Source organism: Mercenaria mercenaria, chromosome 1 (assembly GCF_021730395.1).
Source record: "Mercenaria mercenaria strain notata chromosome 1, MADL_Memer_1, whole genome shotgun sequence".
NCBI lineage: Eukaryota > Metazoa > Mollusca > Bivalvia > Venerida > Veneridae > Mercenaria > Mercenaria mercenaria.
This window is the reverse complement of record NC_069361.1, coordinates 13,409,509-13,435,519: the sequence shown is the minus strand read 5'-3', so window position 1 is coordinate 13,435,519 and position 26,011 is coordinate 13,409,509. Positions and strand designations below refer to the sequence as shown.

Genomic DNA, 26,011 nt, shown 5'->3' with positions numbered 1-26,011 from the left:
TTTGATCTACAAGCATAAGTTATGTGCGTGCATCATCTACATATGGTCCTTTATTTACATACCAGGTTTTATGAATATAGCTTGAATACTTTTTGAGTAACTGCAGGATCCAGATTTGTCGATGAAAATATGCGAAACGTTGATATGTTTCTTCTTTTGCAAAAGGTTAAAAAGTCAACACAAGTATTTTCAGGCGACATTAGCAAATATCTTATTTGTATCGCGTAAAAACACGCATTGTAATATTAACTAAAAAATCCCGACAACAATTATAAAGGACAAAGAAATAGATATGGACTAAAGGCTTCTTTGAAATGGAGTTTACCTAAAAAGAACGGTTTCAAATGAGATCCATTCAGTTACTTCCATTAAAGTCATATTTTTTGGCTAAATTTAAACATTAAAAAGTGAAAAATCTAAAAACAAGAAGGGAGTCATTTTAAAATATTTGTTTTGCTGTACACTTCCTGTTGTAGCCATTCATCTTTGTATGAAATTAAATTACGACAAAGAAAACAGATTAACAGTTTTAAGTATAAATAGATAAAAATACATACGGGGAGAAAATTCTATAATTAATTAACTATTATGCTATTTTCTGATGTATCTTTCCTCTCAATGCAACCAAGAAAAGAAATAGCGGAATCATTCGGTTTGAATGAGTCTGTCCATGAGAGGTAATGAATGGAAAGTGAAACACCCCTCATGCCTCGGCTTAAGCGGATCCCTATTACATAGGTATTGAATGGACTCATTTGTCCCAAAGGACCGGAAATAAACAACACTGAGTCCAACTATCTAAGGTTGAGAAATAAAATCAGCTTTGGCCTTAACCCCACTTTTCGTGAACCATTTATAGCTTATATTTAACAAATAATCAAGGCCTTCGGGCGGTTATCGTCTAATTTACCACGGTTAAGAGTTCAGATGCGTAGGAATTGAGCCACGAGGGCGTTAGCCCGAGTGGTTAATACCGAAGCATCTGAACGATGAACCGTGGTTAATTAGACGATATATTACAAGAAGGCCTTGATTGTTTTCATTCTGACATGCTCATTGAAATATTTTAATAAATATTATGCTGGACTTTAACCGAGGAGGAATGAACCGGGCGTCATGCGATAATTTTACGTCATAATTGACGTCATAATGCTCTCTTACCGGTCCGTGCGTCAACCGTTGTTTATCGCAGAATATACAGAGCTTGGTCTCCTTCTTTGTTTAAATGGAAATCAAATTAAACCATGTTAGAATGTGTGATATGCAAACATTTAACGAGGAAAAACCAGTGACTAATATTAACACAATAGTTTTCAAACAGATGTCTTTTTACGATTTTTAATAAGTTTGACTTTGAAATGTTACAGTTTGACCTTTATTTCTTAAGAAATGAAATATTTTTTATCGGTGTTTATGCGAAATGAACGACAAAATAGGATTGGCAAATCAGTGGATCGCGCCAGGGATTCATGTTTAATTTGCTGATTCTATTTTTTCGTTTATTTCTCATGAACACCGAAAAAACCCCATTTCATTCCTTATATTTACATTATATTTCCTTTCCAGTTGTAAACACGATTATTTAATAAATTGCGCATTATTTTTGCAGTTAACATTAAAATCTGCTTCCCGGTCATTCTGTTCACCAGAGACAGAACAACTGCGACGTCATCTAAGGAACGTTCTCCCTAACTATACGCAGATGTCGTCAAAACAGCGGCCCGTTATCACTAAGCAGCGTTAACGTAACTTTCGCGCCTTTTTTGCTGTTCTTACGAAATGAACGTCATAAATTTCAATGGAAAAGAATAGGGCGAATGTAAATATTTCTGAGTGAACTCTTTGCAGCAATTGTTTTATCGTGACCTTTTACACGAATTTGACTCTTGATCTTCAATCATAAGTTTGTCCTACCTTGTTTCGCGAAAAGATTTGCTCAGCTGACATTTCCTGACATAATAACGTTAAAATGTCTTTTGAATAAACATCAGTCAGTAAAAATGAGAAAATATTTTAAAGATATGCATTTTTTAAATTTTCAAACGGAAATTGATTTGACATTTGATATCAAAGTTAACATTCACACGTTCTTGATGAACTTTTTATTTCTAACCATGTGTTACATATATACTTGAATGAATGACTAATGATAACAAACTGTTTTGTTTTTAACAATAAAATTTTTTTGCATTTATGTCATTTATTTTTACACAAATTTGACCTTTATTATCAGCTTTGACCTTGCTTCAATTCTCAACTCCTTAACATTGTTTGGCATACATACATTTACTTACAGGCAGTCAGTATTGTGTGGAGTCAGTGAAAAACACTTGAACATGTGAACTTAACACTATCCTCAAATATTTTAGAAGCGAGTTTAAGCACATGTATGGCGTTTTATAAATGGGATTTTATGCAAAACCACTACGTATAGCCACCTGCCAAATATCTAAGCTTTGTGCCTTCTGGCATCAGTAAAGAAAATTTTAAGAAAAGTTTATTTTAACGTTGTCCCTACTTTTTAGTAAAAGATTAACTCAGATGATTAGGGAACATTGTCCATAAGAAATATGCGAAATGTAAAAAGTTACTTTTCCTTGCAACAACTTTAAGTGGAGAGGTTAAAAAGTAACCTCTTTCTTCAATGCGAGTTTCTAGGCTAGAATAGCAAATACGTTTTGCAAGAAGTTTTACAAGATGTATAATAATATGTATAATATTAATACGAAATATGTAATGTTTCTGTCTGCAAAAAATAAGTAAAGTTATTTAAAAGCTTCAAACCAAAGTGAGAATTTCAATGAGACAAAAACAAAAATATTTAGGCAACTCGTGGTAATTTTATAAACTTTCGAAATATTGTGAAAACATTTTCTCACACCTGAATGCCCTTTGAGGCTTTCACAGCCCTTTAAGGTTTCCGTAGATAATATCTCGTTATCAAAATTTTCACGTTATTACAAGAAAATATCTCGTAAGGGCTTGAACACTGAAAACGGTTTCCGGTCAAAAACTTAAGAACTATTTGACCTAGAATCTCCAAACCTCATTGGCATACTGGTTGTGGTCAATAAATGATCTTAAAGAGTTAATAAATTACGCAATATTTGGGGATTAGAGTTACTCAATGTTTACGATTACGTAAGGCTACACAGCTCCGGCTCCGGCTCCAACTCCCTCCTCATGCTCCAGCTCTTTCAAAACCAGTACCCTCTACATTTTCCATACTACTTATATCAACGAGATACAGACAACTAGAAAGGATGAAAAAGCACGTCTTCCAAAATATAAGAATTTGCGTGAGGCAACCATAACAGCTACAAAGCTGCTGGGGAAGACCTCAAGAAGGAGATCAAACAGCGCACAGACAAGGATCAGCCGCTAACAAAATCATACCTGCCTGGGAATGGAATCCTTTTTTAGGCCGGAAGGTGGGGAAGGCGAACACGGGGTCTCCCTACAACATAATAATAATAATAACATATAACAAAACAAAACATCCAAGACAGCACCCGAAGAACCCTCGACCACATTTCAAGAAAGGTCCTTGGCACAAGAAAGAACCCTGGGTTTCGGAAATAAATGTAAATAATGACAAATTGACATTGAAAAAACACAAAACATATTTCAAAGCTGGAAAAAGTGCAGATCAGTGTGACAACTGGTACAAAATCACAAAAGATAAATGGGTATTACGAACAGTTTCTGGTTATGCGATAGAGTTAACTAAAACACCTGTGCAGCTCCACGTGCCAAAGCCATTGATTGTTAGTAAAACTGAACAAGAACAAATAGACCAAGAAATAAATTGGTTTTTTCAGTGTGAAATTATAGAACCCCGTGCATACAACTGATAAGTCTGAATATATTCAAATCTATTTATTAGACCGAAGAAAGGCAATAAAGTGAGGGTTCTGAACCTGAAAATAATTTAATTAATACTTTACAGAAATTAGCCACTTCAAGATGAAGACACTAAAATCAGCTGTAGAAGCTATAAGAAAGATTGCTATTTTGGTTCGGTTGATCTCAGTGAAGCATTTTATTCTATTTTAATTAGACCACAGGACAGGAAATAATTTCGATTTTTTCACCGAGGTGAAAAATACCAATTTACATTTTTAGTAATGGGTCTGACAACATCGCCTAGAGTTTTCACAAAACTTCTAAAACCAATCTATGCCTCACTCAGGTCACAAGGTATCGTAAGTACAGCCTACATTGCTGACAGTTTTATTCAAGGTCAGACATTCCAATCGTGCCTTCTAAACATTAACAAAACTTTTACACTCATGGATTCGCTAGCTCTAACAATTCATCCAGATAAATCAGTGTTATTTCACAACAAATAGTATTTCTTGGATTTCTGCTGTGTTCCCAAACAACGATTAATCATAAACAAACCAAGATGCACAATCAGACAATTTTCAAGTATAATAGGGAAAATGGTGGCATCAGAACCGGGAGTTGAATATGCGCCGCTGTATCATAAACCGTTAGAGACAGTGAGTAAAACTGATGGCACAAAAACAGGCGGACACTGGGATCCTGAAGACCAAAAATTACATACATTTGTATAAATATTCTAGAACTGAAAGCATGTGGTTTAGCTTGGAGAGCATTTAGCAAAGATAAACAAAAAATACACGTTAAGATATTCATGGATAACACAACAAGTGTTGCTAACATTAAAAAATACGGAGGTAAATCTTCAAATTTGGATGAGATAGCTAAATCAATTTGGCTTTGGTGCATCCAACGCAGGATACATGTAAGTGCAGCTCATTTACCGGGCTCACTTAATACAGAACCGGACGAAATGAGTAGCAAATTCAATGAGGATTTAGAATGGTCTTTGTCAGTAGAATTAAAGTGAAATATCTTGACACTGAAATTGACTTGCTTGCATCTAGCCTAAACAAGCAGCTGTCAAAGTATGTTTCACGTATGCCTGACCCAGATGCGTATGCAATTGATTGTGGAATAATTCACTGTATTACATTTATGCACCTTTCAGTTGTCTCGGGAAAGTGTTGCAAAAAATAAAACAGGATTTGACAGAAGCAGTACTAGTGGCACCATTATGGACAACACAAGCTTGATGGCCGTCCCTCACAAAGTTGATCAGCGGACCGTGTTACCCGCTGCCATCACCCCAAGCAATTCTCTTAGTGCTACCAAGCGAGACAAACAGCATCCGCTGAAGAAAATGAAGATGGCTGTTTTGCAACTATCAGGCAATGCCTCGAAAGCCAGGGAGTACCAAAATTCGCTTGCAAAATTATCCTTAAATCTTGGCGGAAAAGCACTAATGAACAGTATAATAGTTATACGATTCTGTGAGAAAAAGAATCGTAATCCCATTATACCCACTGTGAATACCATACTGGCATTTTTTGTGCTGTTGTATAAGAGGGGACTAAAATATAGTGGCTTCTAAACCCGTTTTTTATAGGGATGTGGTTTACAAACTTCGTAAGATCTTGGGTCATGGTAATTTTCCTAATGTATTTGGTAAAATTATAAAACGTTTTATTAAAAGAGGTTAAGACCCAACTGTTTTGAGACATACCGCATGTTTAGTGTTCATCCCGTTTACAGTTGGACACGACGCTTCCCTCTTTGATTGTGTCTGACGGAAGAGGGGGAGGACTCTATGATAAGCAGTTTTTAAATCCTACCAGGACTGAACTGTTTTGATATCTGTTTTCTGGCCTGTTTCGTCGGGCCCTTACGGATGTTTCTCTTGTTGCTCTGTCTTCTGAAAAGGCATTGAGTACATACGTTTTTGGTTCTAAAGGTTTGCTTTTTATATATTTATACACGAGCATTTTTATGTTTTACATGCCATACCTTTTTGTTTCCATTACGTGTGTTAGAGATTCACCTGGAGGGGATTACTTTTATTTACACTGTCCCGTGTCTTTGGAACATGGTGGGGGTAAGAGTGAGGTTGGGTGCGCACCATAAACCGGTTTAAGCTCCCCAGCGGTGTTTTTGACACTGGCCGTTCCAAGGCGGTGCCCCACTGTGTTCCTTTGTTTGTTCGTTCGTTTTGTCCTAATGTGTTGGCTTTGTGTGTGCGCGCGTGCATGTGTATGTGTGTTTGTGGTGTGCGCGTCTGCTTGTGGGTTTCGTTTTGGGGAGGCTGCGTTTTTGGTACGTGGCATTCCCTGTTTGATATTTGTCTTTGTTTTTCAAACAGCAAGAGCAGCTATCAATAATTTTGTGTTGTTGTGAAGTGACACTGATTATAGTAATAACAAATTACTAAAAAATGTTCATGAAAGGCATATTCAATGAACGATCATGTCTACCAAGATATACCCTGATTTGGGATGTGAATTTTGTCCTGAAATATTTGTCAGTGCTTAAAACACCTACTCTGTTAGAACTCTCGATGGGTTAAATACACTAATAAGGCAGGAGTAGGAAAGCAATATAGCGCACATAGCACTCGTGCAGTTTCCACTTCAGTCGCACGACTTCGTGGTGTGACATTCATAAATATTATTTAAACAGCAGGGTAGACAATGCAAAAACGTTTCATAAATTCTATAGCAAAGCAGTAGGTGTAACAGAACGAGAAAGTTTGTCTTTTCAATCAAGTATTCAGGATGCATGTTTGTAAATAAGGAAATATATTGCAATATATAGTCACAGGTGTTGAATATATTTAATACATGTACATAATATATATGTGTGATAAGCATAAAGTCTGATAAAAATTTGAAGTTTCTCATTTTATGTTTGCTTTATTTGTGTAAAGAATCAGCACTTAATTCTTTGTTGTGAGGCACCTCAAGGGGCATTCGATTAACGAAATTGAGAGATTACTAAGTAAATGAGACTTACCTTGGTAAGGTGAAATTTGATCGAGATTTCGTTAATCGAAGCCTCCTTGGGTGCCTTACACCCACCCTATTTATTTTGCCCTCCAACGGTGTTCAACTTATTCTGTACCCAATAAGTGGATCCTTGTCAACATTGTTATTGAATTATTGCGGACAAGCATCCATAACAATGCTCTAAAAGTTGACTGGCTGTTGCTGCTTCGCCACGCTATCTCTGTTGTAAGACTCCACCCAAGGAGGCTTCGATTAACGAAATCTCGACCAAATTTCACCTTACCAAGGTCAGTCTCATTTAATCTTTCAATTATATACTTATTTCATGATAGAGATAATAAAACTGTTAAAACTGTATGCAAGTGGGCAGTTCAACTTGGTTGGTTGCTTGCTTCCAAAGGATACTTGATAATAAAATGTGTAAGTTTGATTGCGTGTACTTCTTTGTAATATTCAGTTTAAGAGTTACATGGATCTGGTTGGTTGCTTGCTTCAAAAGAATATTTGATAATAAAATGTGTAAGTTTGATTGAATGTACTTCTTTGTAATATTCAGTTTAAGAGTAACATGGATCTGAGCCGACGGAAATGTTCATGTCATTTACAAACTTTAATAAAAGGTATTCATAGAAAAGCAAATATGAAGTGTCTGTTTATTAAAGTATCGCCCCTATTGAAAGTGCAAGCAACTTTGACTTTTAAGACACCGTTGCCTTGTACATATTCAGGTCCCGAATCGTGACCTTTAATACCAAGAATTCAGACAGAAAAGTAATCAACTAGAAAAAGTGGATACTCCACAGGTCAAAGATTAAACCATTGACATTTCTTTTCTGATCACTTATACAGTGTAAGCATGCAGTGTGAAGTTATTTTAAAGAAATATCGTTCTCCAATAAAATCTGTAAAAAGATACCTTGGATCATAGCATGCAACCAAAAAAGAATAATAGCAGACTCGGTTTCATTGAGTCTATTCATAGGGGGTAATAAAATGTGCAACACCTCTCACGCCCACTAGCACCGGCCTACGTAGGACAAAGTATCTCCTACGTAGGACTTAATATCTCCTACGTAGGACATATTATCTCCTACCTAGTACTTAGTATCTCCTATGTAGGACATAGTATCTCCTACGTAGGAGATATTAAGTACTACGTAGGAGTTAGTATCTCCTACGTAGGACTTAGTATCTCCTGCGTAGGACATATTATCTCCTACGTAGTACTTAATATCTCCTACGTAGGACATAATATCTCCTACGTAGGACATAGTATCTCGTACGTAGGAGATATTAAGTACTACGTAGGAGTTAGTATCTCCTACGTAGGACTTAGTATCTCCTACGTAGTACTTAATATTTACTACGTAGGACATAGTATCTCCTGCGTAGGACTTAGTAACTCCAACGTAGGAGTTAGTATCTCCTACGTAGGACATAGTATCTCCTTCGTAGGAGTTAGTATCTCCTACGTAGGACATAGTATCTCCTACGTAGGACTTAGTAAGTCATACGTAAGGGTTCCTATTCTGCGGCGCTGCAACGTTTTGTGGTCCTACTTGCATTTCCGGTACATGTGTTAATTGAACATTGTTGGTTGGCTTTTTAATTGCGTGCTGATAAAAGGCATTTATTGCAATATTAATCTATTTTCTAAACTATTTATATTCTTGTATTTTTTGTGTTGTCTCGAAAATGGGGCTTAAATAAATAACTTTTCATTGAATTCAGTGAAATTATCTTCTAACTAATAACAAAGAATGAATTTATATAGACTTGATTGGATGACACGATTATCAAGATTTAGTAAGTTTCAACTAGTCAATTATTCTTTTATCTGGTCACTCTGATCAAACAAAAAGGTTATTTCGCATGAAATTAGCTCTTATATTAAAAAAAAAACCTCTACTGTGAAGAGCGATGGACTAAATCATGTTTACCAAGTTACTCGTCCTTAATTTCTTCTCTCTAGGCATAAACAAAGGATAACCAGATTTAATGACTGAAACCTACAAATTCGCCGTGATATTCGTTAATAAAAGATTTTACTGTCAAAAAATGTTTCACTTTATTTAAATACTATTCTATTCTTCCTCTTTTTCACAACATATACACTATATAGAAGATACACACACCATGTTAAAGAAAGCAAAACCGTCGGACCACAAGTTGATTTGACATTAGTTTTTCGGAACATTATTATTGAATGTATTCTCGGGAATAGATCACAAAATTCAGTAGGAAAAAATATATAAGAATGAGCTAAATATAGTACTGTAATTAAGAGAAAATATACAGTAATTAAGACTCTTAGAGAGAGAGAGAGAGAGAGAGAGGGGAGAGAGAGAGAGTAAATAGTTTGGAATTATTTTTTTATTGTAAACATTTTATGTTCGATGTCAAAGTAATTTAATCAAGTTATTGAGATTTAACTGTTTAACAAATTGAAATGCAAACATTTGGATGTGAAATAGTTTAATTGTTATAATTGTGTTAACTGTGTAATTTTGGACACTATCTCGTGCATTGTTTTAGACTTACCAGGTATTTTCACCTATGAGATTAATTCTGCACTATGGAGGTCCCCATAAAAACTTGAAAAATTACCCGATGTACGTATATATATTTTATGTTCGATGTCAAAGTAAGCCCATTTATTTTTTCAAGACAAAGTAGTATTTCACGGTATTTCATACCAGATGCAAAATATGTTTTTATAAAGTCATCCATGCCGTGTAGTTTTAAATTACACACGTTTCCTTACTAAATAATAGTACACACGAGTATATTGTTCCACTGCGCATGCTTGAGAGTCTTTTAGTCAGTGACATACGTACGAGTTACTAAATCCTACGTAGGAGATACTAAGTACTACGTAGGAGATACTAAGTCCTACGTAGGAGATACTATGTCCTACGTAGGAGATAGTTAGTCCTACGTAGGAGATGCTAAGTCCTACGTAGGAGATACTATGTCCTACGTAGGAGATACTAAGTACTACGTAGGAGATACTAACTCCTACGTAGGAGAAAGTAAGTCGTACGTAAGACAAATTTAAATCTCTCTGCTGGCACCAGGACGCTTCCATATTTATTTCTATGAAACAGGTATGACAAGTTAAATTTTTCCAAGCCATTGTCAGACTCCAAGTGACACTTCTTGCAATGATAACAACATAATTTATTTCGAAGTTAAATAGATAATAAGTAAACACATTAAAACCTTCTACACATGTCAAACGTCAAATATATTCAAAAGATAGTTAAAGACACTGATTCTGGTATGCCTGGTATGTGGCCTATGGAGATGATAAGGTCTGCGTATTGGTGATAAGGGCCAATACACAAGTCAGGACCATTGGTAGACTTGTTTCTGTTTATCATAATAAGCTACTGTATAGCTACTGTGCAGTACATAAATTGCAGGTGATATTTCTCACCTTTATAGCAAATCAATTCTCACCTTTATAACGAGTTTAGAAAGCTTGATTGAATTAGGGCTAAATAAACAAAGTGATAAGATACAACAGTGTTTTATCATATTTTCAATAAAGTAAGTTTTTTAACAATTACATCTCTTTATTGCTGTTTTTTATTATCAAAAATATAAAAAAATGCATTCAGGCACATAGCTTTTAGAAGTAATAAATTATTATGTGTTTTGAACAATGATATATCTTTATTGCTGGATTTTATTATACATTAAAGAAAGTTAACATTATTTAGACAACACAAGAGGAATTAAGCATTTTTAATATATACCATCCTTCTGTCTATATACCTTCTTTATCTATTAAAAATGCAACTGAACGCTTCTTTAATTTCTAATAAAATCCAGCAATTATCTTTTATTTTCGTTTTTATTTTGTTACTTTTGATAAAAAGATCATAATCATTGAATAAACAAACTTGTAATTTCTCTTATTAAGTTTTGAATAATTATTTTATAGTGAGAAATGCTTTGCTATAAGAGTTATAATTTAATTGGCCAGGACATTACTCAACATGACTGAGCAACCAAAATTAGTATCTTATCAATTAAAATAATTTTGTGTACATGCTGAAAAAAGACTAAAAAAACAACAACATTTCAATTAATAAATGCAAAACACAGGAAATAACCAATTTACCTGTAGGCAATAAAATTTATGATTCTCTGACAATAATTAGGCTACATGTCAAGTCTACAGGGGATTTATGGACCCTTATCAGACTGGACCAGACAGGATCTTGTATATTGGGGATTAAAAAGTCTGGTATTTGTGGGGGGGGGGGGGGTCACTTATATAGGAGATTTTCTTTGCCTTTAAGTATGTTACTCAATTACATTCATACATCACAATAGATCGTTACTTTGTCAACGGTAAAAATGTATGTCCTTTCTGTTACTAAAGCAATTGCAAAATGATATTTAACATAGTTTATAGAAGGTCATGAGAACTACACAGATTTCAAATGGAACTGCATACACAAACATTAAACGAAATATGATTTTATTTCATGAATAATGCATATTTTTCGTAACCAAAACACACGTATATTATCCGGGTTTTGCAGTCAAATAATTGCACATCAGTACAAGATGAGCCAGAAAACTATGCTGAACGAATTTAGAAAACGTATTCCCTTCTATTTTGTATACAAGCAAAAGCAACTGGTGACATATAGCCGATTTACATTACTGAAAGGATACACACTGGCCATAGCTTTATCAGAAATTAAATGAACGTTTCACCAGGAATATGAATGAAAATATGAACAAACAACTGATCAATACTTTTATCATGAACCAAACTTTATTTATTTTGTATGAACAGCTTAAATGCACAACAAATCAGTAATGAAATCGCAATGTATTGGTTTTAAGGGACTAAAAAGTAACCCACTGTAACTATACTGATTTAAAGAGTCAACCCGCTTTTGGCATTTTTTTGACAATGTCCGCGAAAATATGTTAATTGTTAAGCGAGCATAAAATGTATTATATATATTTAGTACAAGATATTAGAAATGGCGGGATCATTATAATGATATAAAACTCTCTAAATGTATTCATTGTTAGGCTTTAATGACTGTTTTTAAGACGGATAAGACTTCGCAAGTAAGACACAGAACGGTATCCACTTGATTGCGTTGCATGGCGTCCCACTCGAAACGGCGTTGCATTAGGTTTTCGGACGATTGTTCAGAAACAACCCTGAATAAATCTATGAAAATACACACGCTTTGTTTTAAGAGATAGACCTTTACATAAAAAGTGTTTTAACAGTTACTTGCTCCCAATAAACACTATATTTGAGGCGATATTTTCAAAAACTGTCAAAAATCTCCTTCCCCCGCCGGACTGTACAGAAGTGTTTGAATAAACGGCTCAAATCTTAGCTAAATAGACACGTGTGCTGAAACATAGACACATTTGCGCTCAAGGTACACCCATCGTTTTCATTTGATTGCTTATTTAACGGGTAGAAATTCCTTTAAATCATACTTACAATACCGGAAATTTGTAGTATCGGCCATATTTCTCCATCTGATCGGCGTAAAATTCATCATTCTAACAACGTTGGAACCACTTGATCTGATAAAGCTATGGCCAGTGTGGGATAAGCTCCGGGAATTTGCTATACTGTACTGAGATAGAATTTCCGTGTAGAAACTCATTTAAAATCTAGCCACATATGCAAATTGCAAGAAATTCATAATCTAAATGCAACAGACTCAACTCTTTTACTCATGATGTACTTTTTAATTTTAATAACAGTAACAACGGAAGTAATATTTGAAGAATTACATGTAGAAATTTCAGTGTGTTCCGGTATCAGAGATAACTGCCCTGAAAAGACCGAGGATACGGAAACCCTTCTTTGATATTTAAACCTGCCATTCCTTTTATTTTGATTAGTTATAAAGTGATTTATTTGATTGTGGTTTATGAATATGTAAATAACCCGAACAGTCAATTAGCGAAAAACGGGGTTTACATTCAAAAACTGAAATAGCCAAGCTTTTGTTTCTGTTTACAGTATTCTAGGCTTACATGGTCAAAGATCTTGTGAAATCTAATAAGCGGTGGATTAACTGCTTGTTATGAAAACAAACGGATTATGCCAAACCTTGATGGAGACGAGTTTCAGAAAAAAATAACACATGCCACTTAAAATGTTGTAAACAGAACTAGCTGCTGACGAGTGGTGTAGCAACATTTGGTAGAACTGCTTCAAACAAGGCCAAAAATTCAAAGGAACGGGTACATTCCAAAAACCTAGTGGTAGAGCGTCCGCTTGGATTGCGGGAGGTCGTGGGTTCGATTCCTGGCTGCGTCATATCAAAGTTTCAAGTCTTTATCCTATATTGCATTAAAGTTATATCCAGAAAGCGAAGATTGCAAAAAAGTTTAAGTACAAAACGGGCATAATTCTGTCAAAAACAAAATTAGAGTTATTGGATATGTAGCCACACATGCAGATGATTATAAACAAATACTTTTAATTTCAAGTCATTATCTTTTAAAGTACCAAAGATATGTCTATAAACGAAGCTCTCGAAAAAAATTAACATGAAAATAATTCAAAGTATAACTTCTTGGTGACCTTGACCTTGGGTATAATGGGCCCAGCCCCTGCACATACTTTGCTTGTATGCTGGACAATGTTTATGTGAACTTACAGTAAGATATAAGCAATAGTAACAAAGATATGACAGAAAAACAAAGGTTGTCGAAATACTTTAACCTTAAAATAACCTAAGTATAACATAACACCTTGGTGACCTTGACCTTGGGTATAATGGGCTCAGCCCCTATGAATACTTTGTTTGTATACTGGATAATGTTTATGTGAAGTAACAGTAAGATATAAGCAATAGTAACAAAGATATGACAGAAAAACAAAGGTTGCCGAAAAACTTTAACCTTAAAATAACCCAAGTATAACACCTTGGTGACCTTGACCTTGACCTTGGCTATAATAGGCTCAGCCCCTACGAATACTTTGTTTGTATACTGGATAATGTTTATGTGAAGTAACAGTAAAATATAAGCAATAGTAACAAAGATATGACAGAAAAACAAAGGTTGCCGAAAAACTTTAACCTTAAAAATAACTTAAGTTTAACAGCCTGGTGACCTTGACCTTGAGTATAATGGGCTCAGCCCCTACACATACATTGTTTGTATACTGGACAATGTTTATGTGAAGTTACAGTAAGATATAAGCAATAGTAACAAGGATATGACAGAAAAACAAAGGTTGCCGAAAAACTTTAACCAAGAAGGATCACGCCGACGTCGACGCCGACGCCGGGGCCGGGGCGAGTAGTTGCCCCCCTATTCTCCGAATAGTGGAGCTAAAAATGACAGACTTATCATTACTGTACAATACATTTTATCATAAGAAAATATATCCTTTTCAGTTAGCATTTAAGGTATGACCCGTGTATAGTGTACCTCCGTTTGAAGAGTATTCAATTCCTACAATAAACCTACTTGACTTAAATGTTTCATTGGGCATAGGTTCAAGCCTTTTTTCTAGTAAGTTTTTACTTTTTTTAAGACTTATTATTGATCTTTTGTAAAAAGTGAAACATTTTCATTTGATGAGTGATTTCTTCCTGTTCAAAGTGAATTTACCTCTGAAATAGAAGGGGCAGAGTTAGACATCTTTAAAAATACCGAGTTACATGCGGTAAATGTTCACTCTCTAGATTACGTATTGTGGAAGAAATGTAGGTAGGTTTAACTTCTGCCCCAAGGTTATTTTTGAATGAAGTGAGCAAAATTTAAAACAGTCCTACAGGACCCGACCTTAATTTTTCAATGTTGGAGTAAGAATCCTCTCTACTTGTGGTCATTCACAGTTTAATTTTGTGTTTTATAAATGTTTACCAATAGTTTGAAGTTTCTTTTATCAAAATTAATGGTGTAATGAATTCTTTTCAAACGTTTTGGACAGTGGCCATCACTTTTGAAATTTGTCTCTACTTAAGCTTCAGGAAATATCATGAATTATACAAAATTTATAAAAAAAAACAAAAAAAAACAGGCACGGTTAAAGTTGTTTAAATTTTGCATACAAGTCTTTCACTGGATACATTATATTGCTATAACATTGTTTTGAACATTTGAAATATTCACCATTAGATGGGTCGCACCGACTGGATTTCATATATTATGAAAACATTGGAAAATGCTGTGTTGGAGATATTTTTCATTAATATCATGACTTATCTGACTGCCGTACACCTTTCTATGTAATTAAAAATGATGTGCTTTCGTTCAGCGGTTCAATATTTATCTGTGCCGAATACCACGAAAGCCGTGTTTTATTTAAGCACCATTCCACCGGTACCTGGATGATCTGACGCTGCAAAATCAACAAAAAGTGCTTTTAGTTAAATCAAAAATGAATAGTTTTGAAATAAAAGAATAATAAGCAAGCAAAGTCAACATATATAACATTTGGTATAATTATCTTTATTGTTTCTGTTCTGGTGAGAAATAGAATCCATCATTGGTGTTCGGTGAAGATCGGAAATCCCAACCCTCGGGCGCACCGCTCAAGTTTTAAACTCGGCACAGCCTCGTTTAAGACTTCAGCGGTGCGCCCTCGGGTTGGGATTTTCTGATCTTAACCGAAGGCCAATGACAGATTCTCTATATCTTGCCATTCACGTTCCAAATAGACCGTGGCGACAAATAGATTTTGGTATTTCCTGGCATTATTTTATAGTTCATAACGTCATAATAGTGCAAGTACTATGTGACATCACCTAAGTTTGCGCTATTTTAGACAAGGTTTTTCCCTAGGGAAAGACAGGAAAATCTATCCCTGGCACGAACTCGAACACATGTATACCTTCCCCGCTAGGTAGGCAAGAAAACTTCACCTTATTCCCGGGGGTGTAGGGTGACACTCTTTTAGGAACTACGTTCATGTATTACATTAAACGCAATAAAAATCAAATACATTTTCTCGATTGAAAAAACGTTATTTTATCAAAAATACATAAATCTAATGTTAAGCTGCAAATTATACAACAATTTGGAACTAAACGTTGTTATTTGTTATTCAAAAGTCATGACGTTTTTCCTGCTTACGGAAGTTGATTTCCCGCGCTTTGTTTAAATACGCTGCTAAAAGAAAACAGTGCTGAAAAGAAAGTCATTCGTTTGATTTTGTTTTTGCTGTTATTTCTTGAATATGTAACGCAAGAAAAGGATTCTATAACTGGCTATAGGTGCTGATGAGAATAACCAGCTCTCGGGAAACTCGCTACTGCCTAAACAGTTACCCTTGAGCCGGATTTCCTATCTGCACCTATAACCAGTAAATGAATATTATATTATTTTACAGGCATTTGGGATTACTAAGACCATTCAATGTATCTGTATAATAAATTTCCGCTTAAAGGCCTAGAGCTTGGCAATGGGACTTCAGTGTTTTAGATTGGGTAAGGCATTTTCCCACTATAATTCAAATTAGCATCTGTAAATAGGTTAGAACAGATATTCTTTTCAAATAAACAACTGTGAAGTTGAGTAACGATTCTTTTTATGTTTTTCTTACCTATGAAACAATTTTTAGAAATATTTGCAAATTGCTTTCGTTTATAATTTTCTAAGTTTCTCTCATTTTGCTTTGCTAACGAAAGTTAAACTACAGTTTATTCATACTTACAGTAGCGAGTTAAAGTCAACTTAAGCAGTATACTACAAATACGACAAGTATTTTCTAAGTCTGTACATTCTTATTATTTGACCAGTTTAGTGAGTTAAAAAGTGAAATCTTCAGCATTAAGAGACAGACGTCGGTAGCTACACTTCATTCCTTCCGGTTTTTTAATGCTACATTTTAATTATTTACCAACGACTATTCCAATATTAAACAGAAAATAACAAAATGTCCAAAATGTAAAATTATGCAGCAATTTGTACAAATAATGCATGAATATCTTAACTTATTTCTTCATTATTAATTCTTACTATTCACTTATCATTATTTTATTGATGAGATTTAATTTCATGATCATGTTCAACACCTCTTTCCTTATCATAAACTAAAAACCCTATTATATACCCTGCTGGTCTGCTGTGCTAATTACCTACAGTTAACACCAGTTACTTAATCACTGATAAGCTATAGGTAAAAGTAGTCTTGTATATTGGATTTGAGGAGGAGTAACATTGGATCTAGGCCTTAAATAAAATCTAAATGAACATTTGGAGCATAAAATGCAATCAGCAGACTGTTTTACTGAGTTGAATTTGTTCAGAAGAGGTAATGGAATGAACGTGATACGTCCCTCTTTAGCGGAACTCTCTCATATATAGAACAGATAAAGTCCAAAATCACAGGTCCTCCAACACGAAATAAATGAAAATGTTGCAGGCTCGATCTGATTGAGCCTGTTCATAAACGGTAGTGGAAATGCAAGCTTCTTTCCAAGCCCTCTAGCCCTGGGTTGAGCAGAACTCAATATTTACACATATTGTACCGAAATAAATTTTAGAGATATCCACAGATGTTTTCATAAGCGGTACACATGAAAAGAAACACAGAGTGCAATTCCATAAGGAATCGGCATATGGTTCCCAGTTAAAATAATATTAAGATAATTTACGAATATGGGCCTAAATATGTGCTTAGTGCAAATTTCAAAATAATAATATATACTGAACAAACACTTACTACTTATCTAAAACACAATTCCCCTTTCCATCACAGAAAGTTCCCGCTTTGTAACAATACAACAAGTATTGCCACTCGGACAATAGAACATGCTGCCACAGCATACACCACCCACTGGCATACAACCATTAAAAGCGCAGCACTTGTTCCCCTTGTGGCAGTAGTACGAGAACCATGCATCACCTGTCATTAAGAAAAGAAGTATTATTTATGTAGAAAGCCTCAAATGTTCCGTTTTTAGCATAATTTGTTCTTGAATCAGATATGATTATTTTCGGTGTATATCAATCTTTCTCACAAACCTAACCACGCACGCACACAAATACCGCAAATTGTTGCGTTTTTGGATGAACTTGTCGTTGTGCTTGGGCTTTTACCCTTTTTTTTACTGTACAACAGTTCATTACTTCATTTCTAATTCTAAAGAGGAAGATCGTAATATTCAAGCTCGATAAAAAAATATTTGGTATTGCAACAGAATGTAGATCTATATTCTTTAGACATTCTTTCAAAGTTTTATATAATTATTATAGAGTTGTTTGTTTCGGTATAAGATTAACCTATATTTCACCAAGTGAACAGAGACGTAGGCGTTCGGAGAAAAATATTTTCCCTTAGAAATTACCAGTACATGCTTTCCAGTGAATTAACGAAAAATAAGAGTGAAATATACCGGTATCTAGAATTTTCACAGTGAAAAATATCAAATTTATTTAACTATAGCATTGGTAAATTTAGTCAAAATATAAAATAAAAAGAAAATTTGTTTGTTTTACATGTAAGATATTTCAGTCATGAACACCTATTTTATCTTTTCACTTGTAGTTATGTCACCTGTGAAAGTATTGCTGCGTGAAAGATATTTCCATCTTACACTTAAACAAACAAATAGGCCCTACCCCATATATGTTACATTTCGAAAACATGTTAATTTATCATAAGGATCTGCTTACCACATTTTACTAATTCCGATTTATTTACACATATTCCATCATCTGTACATACTTGAGTAGCTTAAAAATAAAAATAGTACCGCACATCAAGAAAAGCATAAACATTTTGCTGCATATACATATGGACCGCCGTGCATATACGTTGATAAAAGATACTTTTGTTTGAAATGAGCAAACATGAGAATGATTTTACGACACATTTTGCTTTTTTTAAATCTGTAACTAAAAACGAACTCCAGTCGAGTTGTTAGATATATATATTCATATTACAGGAAAATCTTTTTTTTTCTTCTAAAAATGAGAGTTTTTACAAGAGGTTTTAACATGTTTGCATAAAAAAGACGTGTGAGACAAAAATAGCTATAAAAATGCATTTTAGGAAATCTGTATATCCTTTCGCGGCGGTAATGTAATAAAACGTATAAACGTCTGATGGCCCTTTCACGCTTCCGTAGAATAAACATTTATTATACGAAATTCATTTTGAAAATATTTCTGAAATGTCTAGGTCTGCAGCTTTCAAATACGGAAATATTTGCCATTTGAAGTATATACTGATACTTTTAGACAACATCAAAAAGGACCTTTTGAACGATTTGACGAAGTTCCAAAATTCTGCATAAACCCTTGCTCAGTTACGGACCCCTATGAGATTTGTGTTTATTCCGAGTGCAAATATTTTTTCATAGATGAAAAGCTGCCATGTCGCGGCGCTAAAACCCAGGTATTTTAAGTTGTTAGAAAGTGCTGAAAATTGGCTCCTTATAAGCGAAAAATACATGCATTTAGACGGGCGACCCCTGCGCGTGAACCCTGGCTATTGACCAATGCAAATGCGACTTTCGTTTTCGAAAGCTTGTGTACTTTCATTTGTTTAACTTGTGGATAAATCTGAAGGTCATCTGACGTCATTTTCTGTGTTGTCAAAAACATACGTATGCCTGGAGAGATTGTATAAAAATGTGGCGGCCGTCCTAAGGTTATAAGTCTTGATCGATCAAATATTGTTTACCACAGCTCATGTAAGTTTTGACTGTGTTCTGATGTTCAGCGTCGTGTTCCGTTAATCTGTGTCCATTTAAACACATGACATAAGTTAAGATAGAGTTTAATTCTTAAATATACTACGCTCAATATCAGAAATGACGAAACAGATGCATCATGTTAAAGAAGAAAATGTATATATCGTCCTATCTTGATGCACTAATTATGTTATAACTTAGCATTACTTTACTCAGCATTTGTACCTTCGTCAATGCTTTGTCTTAAGACCAGCATTACTTCAAAGTCGTTTTCTTACAAATTCGTTCACCATCTGAAGTGGATGCGATTCCTATGACTGATACAATATCCCAAATGTTGAATGAAATGGTTATGGATTATTTTGCAAAAAAGGCAAACTCACACAGTCAATACATTTACTTACATTTACATCTGTCCCCACATCTGTCAGCAGCTCTAGCGGTTAACAGCAATGCTGGAAGGATAAAAATCTAGTTTAGACGAAAAAGTGTTTAACAAGGCAAAACTGTTATTTATGTCCAGTGATTTTGTGTTTAATTTTCACAGTATGAGTATGAATGATGAAATTTCGTTTTCTCAACTGTGACTCGTAATTGTTTTTTATTTAATCAAGTGCAACTTAAAAGAAAACAGCTTGGAAAAGGTACCCTAGTGTAATTCATAAACACTATTTAACAAACAAAAAATTAAAGATATGAATGGTAAAGTTTCCGCCAACTTTGCACAATAGAAATAAGTCACAATAACGTTGCAGGAATATCTGCTTTTCGCATTTTAAAGGTGTTGCTGAGCAAAAGCATGTGTTGTAATGTGCCATATATGAATATTTGGTAAATTAACCGACGAAAGTCATGCATTTTGTCTCTGCTATTTTAGTTACTTTATATATTAAATCGTTTAATATTAAACAGTCAATAAGATAGCTAGTCACGTAAACATGTTAATATTTTGAATATATTATGGCTAGTTTAGTGTCCTTAAACATCCAAATCGAAAAAGTGGAAATCCAAGTTATTGGAGTGGAGTCGTGGAGTGGTGTTTTGGAGTGAGACTTTGGAGTGATCTTTGAGAGAATAATTGGAATTAAATGAGATGTCAAAATCAGATATCTTATTTTTATCATATGAGATATTAAGAGAACATAATAAAAATCATATTATAGAAGGCAAGTTGGGGAACGAGGATGTTCTTGGAGGTGCTGGTGTAGATAATAATAATAACGGTGATGATGATGATTATGACATGCAGTTATTACTGCGTTACATGATGATGATCATGCAAAGTATGCTGATATTGCCTTTGTCAATGTTGTTTTTGATAATGCTGAGGATGAAAATGCTGAGGATGATGTTAATAGCACTGATGATGATGATGTTGTTAATTTGTTGAACGGAGAAAGATAGGGAAAATTATTACAAGTAGTTAAGCTGTTACTTTATGATGTTGTTGTTTTGATTTTGTGTGTTGTTATTGTTGCTGCTGTTGCTAATGATGGTGATGATGATGATAATGAAAGAATATTTTCACGATGATTTTGAGAATGGTAGGTATTATCATAATGATGATGATTATATTGTTTTTTACTGATGAAAATTAATTATGTTTGTGATAATAAAAGTACGACTAAAGCCATTCTGTCTGAGGGGAGTCTAAGGTGAAATGCAGCAACTTTGTATTAATGTTTAATTTTTCAATCATCATCGTCATTACTAAAATCTGCATCATAAAAAGCCTCATGGTCGTTTAAGCAATATTGAAATCGACAGCTCATAATACCAAGCTTGTTTTCAGCCGAGGCAAAAACTATTGATTAAGCCCTAAATTTTATATCACAGTATAGTGAAGAAAAGTTTATTATCTTTTCCGACTCACATTCTGTTTTACTCTCAATTAACAACCGAAATATGGAAAATCCTTTCATTCAAAATATTCTTCTCAGGGTTCATGCACTTTCTTTCATAATAGAAATGCTTTAAAATGTACGTTTTCAATATAACTTTTTCTATATGACTTTTTTTTGTGTCGATTTGACCTAAAATCTAATTCAATCCCTTTTAATTCTTAAAACCATTTTCATATTAGATTTGAACTTGACGACACTTTTTTATAGCCGACTCATAAAAACATTAAATGTGTTTACATTATAAATCAGACAGACTGGACTTATCAGTCCAAGTCAAGGCATCCTACCTCATCATTATTCTTAAGAACATCGTATTCTGATCTAGTGACAGCAAAGTAGAGACTACAAAATTTCTTGAAAGATAACAGGCGACAATAAATAATATTTGCTTTTGCCGCGGAAAGGTTTTGCTGCTATTTCTCTCATGGTTTTGTTTTTACCAGACACTATAAGATAGTTTCTTAAGTGTGTGCCTTCTTAATTCTTTCATTGTTTAACTACACTTTTGTCTATGATTCATTTAAGTGTCACAGAAATCCTTTGATTAATATCTACACATGTATTGATAAATGTAACCATCTTCACATTCCTCATCATATTCACTACAACAACTACTATCACTGTCACCACCATCAGCCACCACCACCACCATCGCTGTCAACACCATCATCATCATTATCACCAACATCACCACCAGCACCATCATCACATCGCAATCATCATCAAAGTCACAAGCATTATCATTTCCATCATCATCATCACAACCGCCATCAAAATTATCGACATAATCACTACCATCAACATCATCATTGTCTGGCATCGTCATCATTATTGTCAGTTTTTCTTGATGTTTTTACTTATTCGACATAAAATTGAAATATTGACGACGATGATGATGAAAAGTGATAACATAGATGCTGAAATACCTTTTCGTCCTTAAAGACACAAACTCAGTCCACATTGTTGTAAATATGATTAAAAAACAAATCACCATCATTCTCGTAATCTTGTAACTACCAGTCTCTTGTATTTTATCAATGAAACATTAAATCTGGTTCTTCATTACAACAATCACCATTCTTATTTACAACAGCAACAAACATTTATCGTATGTTATTTTATTTTCACCAGTAACACCACTGCTTTTGTTCTGAATAAATTTCCATTTTTAAACTGTTTCAAGCTTTCGACGAATAACTGTATTTAATTTGACTCCAAATTTCACTTCCAAATTAGACACCAAGGTCACTCCAAGATCTCACTCCAGACTCAACTCTTAGACTCCACACCAAGACTTCACTCCATAGTGGGTAGTATGCACACTGCTTTAGTGTTTTAGTAATACTGGCCTTTGCCGCAACGTTTCATCTAAACTCAATTTATTCAACGGGAAACATAACGACATCCACATATCTTATTATCATGTTTTAAATATGTAAACAAACCAGAAATAAACAATACATAATCTTACTTGTAACAATAAATGGTGTTAACAGCATCTTCATTTTATAATAGCTTCTTTTTATTTTAAATTTTCTTCCACCTCAAACGACAAATCTTTTTTATCTCACTCTGTCACTCTGGTCAGATCGCTCTGTGTCTGTACTAGTAGAGGATGAATTTCGCGCCCTGTGTGTCTGCGTTTGTTATATGTAAAGCGCCTTTGAACGTATTTATCATGAAAAGGGCGCTACATAAGCCTGGTATAATAATAATAATAATAACTTTGTTTTTAACAGGTTACGGAGAGCATGCACTTTGTATGTGTCAAACAAACAGAGCGCGTGATTTTTACACATACATAGTGATTGTTTAGATAACAATTGGGATTAGCAACAATGTGTCACGCCATTGTATAATATACTTTGTACCGTAAAATTAGACATTTGCGAATTAAGTCTACTGGACTGCGGACACCTAAGCCGATAGATTTTTCAAGGGGACCGTCTCAACATAATTTGATTATAGTATGCGCGGTAGGAAATTGAGTTTATAACGGCAATACGGTTTGGGTTATTATAGCATCACTATGCGGTAGGTGACATAAATTTGGATGTGCCTGTTTTAGCTCGACTTTTCGAAGAAAAAGTAGAGCTAAATTGCACTCGCTCCGGCGTCGGCGTCTCCGTTGGTTAAAGGTTTTGTTAAAGTCAAATATCTCTGTTACTATCAAAGCTTTTGACTTGAAACTTATAACAGGTATTTACTATCAAAGTCTACATCAGGAGAAATAATCCCCATAACTCTTATTTGAATTTTGAGAAAATTATGCCATTTTTTAACTTAGAATTTCTGGTTAAAGCTTTTGATAAAGTCAAATATCTCTGTTCCTATCAAAGCTATTGACTTGAAACCTAAAATAGTTATTTACTATTGAAGTCTACACCAGGAAGAAAAAAACAATCTTCATTACTCTGGTTTGAATTTTGACAGAATTATGCTCCTTTTGAACTTTTTTTGGTTAAAGTTTTTGATAAAGTCAAATATCTCTGTTACTGTCAAAGCTATTTCAATTAAACTTAAAATAGTTATTTACTATCGAAGTTTACACCAGGAAAACAATCCCCATAACTCTGATTTGAATTTTGACATAGTTATGCCTCTTTTTGATATAGAATTTTCGGTTAATTTTTTTGATAAAGTCAAATATCTGTTACTATCAAAGCTATTGACTTGAAACTTAAAATACTCATTTACCATCAAAGGCTTCACCAGGAGAAACAATCCCCATAACTCTGATTTAAATTTTGATAGAATTATGCCCATTTTTAACTTAGAATTTTTGGTTTAAGTTTTAGATGAAGTCAAATATCTCTGTTACTATCAAAGCTATTGACTTGAAATTTAAAATAGTTATTTACTTTCGAAGTCTACACCAGAGGAAACAATCCACATAACTCTGATTTGAATTTTGACAGAATTATGCCGCCTTTTCACTTAGAAATTTTTGTTAAAATTTTTGATAAATTCGAATATATCTGTTACTATTAAAGCTTTTGACTTGAAACTTAAAATACTTTTTACTATGATCAAAGTCTATACGTAGGGAAATATTTCCCATTACTCTGATTTGAATTTTGACAGAGTTATGTTCCGTTTTAACTTGGAATTGTTTTACTGGTAAAGCTCTAATTCAGAGTCAAGTACTAAGAAAAGTCGAGCGCGCTGCCTTACTGAAAGATCTTGTTACGTGTTTCTGTCCATCAGAGAGACGTTGTGGTACACATATCGCCAAAAGTTTTAAAGCGAGCCATGCGCTCTGAACGTCGTTATAATATGGTGAACATTTGTGCCAAGTTTCTTTAGAATCCTTCAAGCAGTTCAAAAGTTATACATTGCACTCAAAACAAAGTTACATGACCTTTGACCCCACCCCTAAGTTTGACATTGACCTTGTCTCGATGTGGCGGACATTTGTGCAATGTTTCTTTAAAATCCCTCAGAGAGATCAGGAGTTACTGAGCGGACACGAAAAAAGTCATATGACCTTGACACCTAAGTGTGACATTGACCTTAAAGCGAGCCACATAATACAGGCGCTCTGCACGTCGTCTTGATGTGGAGAACATTTGTCAAGTTTGTTTAAAATCCTTTAAGGGGTTCTCGAGTTTCAGAGCGGAACCGACAAGAAATTGCTAATGGACAGACGGACACACAGACAGACACACACACAGACAGACAGACGGCCAGATGAACACCTGGGGTATACCAAAATACGTTCCTTCGGGCGTATAATAACAACAAAGGAATGGAGACGCAAGATATTACGTTTTCTACAGTTTTCACAATGTTTTACCTGCTGACCTACATTATGATCCCAGCTAACCCAGTTTAGATTTTTTTAATGTCCGAAGACGACGACGATGGAATACGGATACACTGCGAACAGATTAGCTCATCTTTTCAACTATGTCGCAGATGTGCAACTTATACTATTGAAGAAAATTTCAGGAAAGTGTTATGACGCTAGATCAAATACTTTTTGCGATATGCATAACAAAACACCTCTCTTGCGAACAGACAGACGGACAGATCGTCTTAGTTGTTCACAGTCCACGTAGACTTAATTCGTAAATGTCTAATATATATGAAATGACTGTAACAAACTTTAAACATTGTATCAGCTATTAAATGTAATAAGAATAATCGCCCGTAAATTGAATAAAAGATTAAAAGGCTCTTTCTCAATTTCAGTCGAACAAAAGCAATTTGTCGATTACTAATTCGAAATAGCCGTTACGGACCATGCATTTAACGAGTCTTTGGCGTATAAGCTCTATAAAACTGTATATTTATAAACGAAGCACGTATATCAATGCTTTACCTACATATTTATGTAAAAGAATGATGTCATTTTTAACAAGAAACCATCGTTAACCAATAGAAGTTGGAAGATGGAGAGGAACACCTTCAAACGGAAGAAAATGTTTATTCTGTAATGATATTATGATGAATTCCATTATGTATTAGTATGTTCACACTTTAATGATATCAGAAAGAAAAATATAGACAAGAAGTATTACCAACGACCAAATATCATAAAATTTGGAACATTACTATCTAATGATAACTATAAAGATCTTAGGAACTTAAGTTTATT

At 34.3% G+C, this 26,011-nt stretch overlaps 1 long non-coding RNA gene across 2 annotated transcripts in view; it reads right to left on the bottom strand.

Moving 5' to 3' along the window:
- LOC123544939 (uncharacterized) overlaps nucleotides 1-23,071 on the bottom strand; it is a 52,533-nt gene extending 29,462 nt beyond the window's left edge. Inside the window, exons 1-5 of one of the 2 annotated variants that reach the window (XR_008370452.1) lie at nucleotides 22,883-23,071; nucleotides 19,912-19,962; nucleotides 18,486-18,545; nucleotides 17,533-17,715; nucleotides 10,771-15,207 (exon numbers count right to left, since the gene is read on the bottom strand). This is a non-coding gene — a long non-coding RNA (uncharacterized LOC123544939). Of the gene's footprint in view, nucleotides 1-10,770; nucleotides 15,208-17,532; nucleotides 17,716-18,485; nucleotides 18,546-19,911; nucleotides 19,963-22,882 lie in introns of those variants that run through there. The other variant, XR_006685205.2, reaches the window with a different exon arrangement.
- Between the last annotated feature and the right edge of the window lie 2,940 nt (nucleotides 23,072-26,011).